Genomic DNA, 543 nt, shown 5'->3' with positions numbered 1-543 from the left:
CTTTAAAAACCAGTGCTAAGGTGCAAGTGTTTGAGCAGCTGACACATTATTATTTTGCACTGTGGACCCACCTGGATCCTATGCAGATTACACCCTTTCCCAAATTATATGTTCTACCCAGTTAAATAAAAGAAGCAGGGGCTAACCTTGAACTGGACAGAAAAAAGGTCTCATGTACAGCCTAAGCACCATAGGAGTTTTGCAGGAACTCAGCATATACTTACCTACAATACTTCTGTCCCCAGGATCTACCAGTGTTCTCCCCAGAAAATGTTTCCAGCCGGGTGGCATAAAAATGTAGCTGGGTGGAAATGATTTATGGGCATGGCTAAGTTAAAGTGGGCGTGTATAATAACAATGACATGCAGATATTATCAAAGATAGGCATTTATTACTTACAACAACTTTAGTTATAATAGAGGTGGACACAACTGGTTACCTTTTTGTTGCATACTTCCATGTGATTTTACATCCAGCAACAATGCAGGAGAAACTCAAAGGCAGGATGGAGAAAGTTAATGTCATTTCCTTCATTGCATACCT

This window comes from Pyxicephalus adspersus, chromosome 1, assembly GCF_032062135.1.
Source record: "Pyxicephalus adspersus chromosome 1, UCB_Pads_2.0, whole genome shotgun sequence".
NCBI lineage: Eukaryota > Metazoa > Chordata > Amphibia > Anura > Pyxicephalidae > Pyxicephalus > Pyxicephalus adspersus.
The sequence above is the reverse complement of the archived record's forward strand: the minus strand, read 5'-3'. Positions refer to the sequence as shown.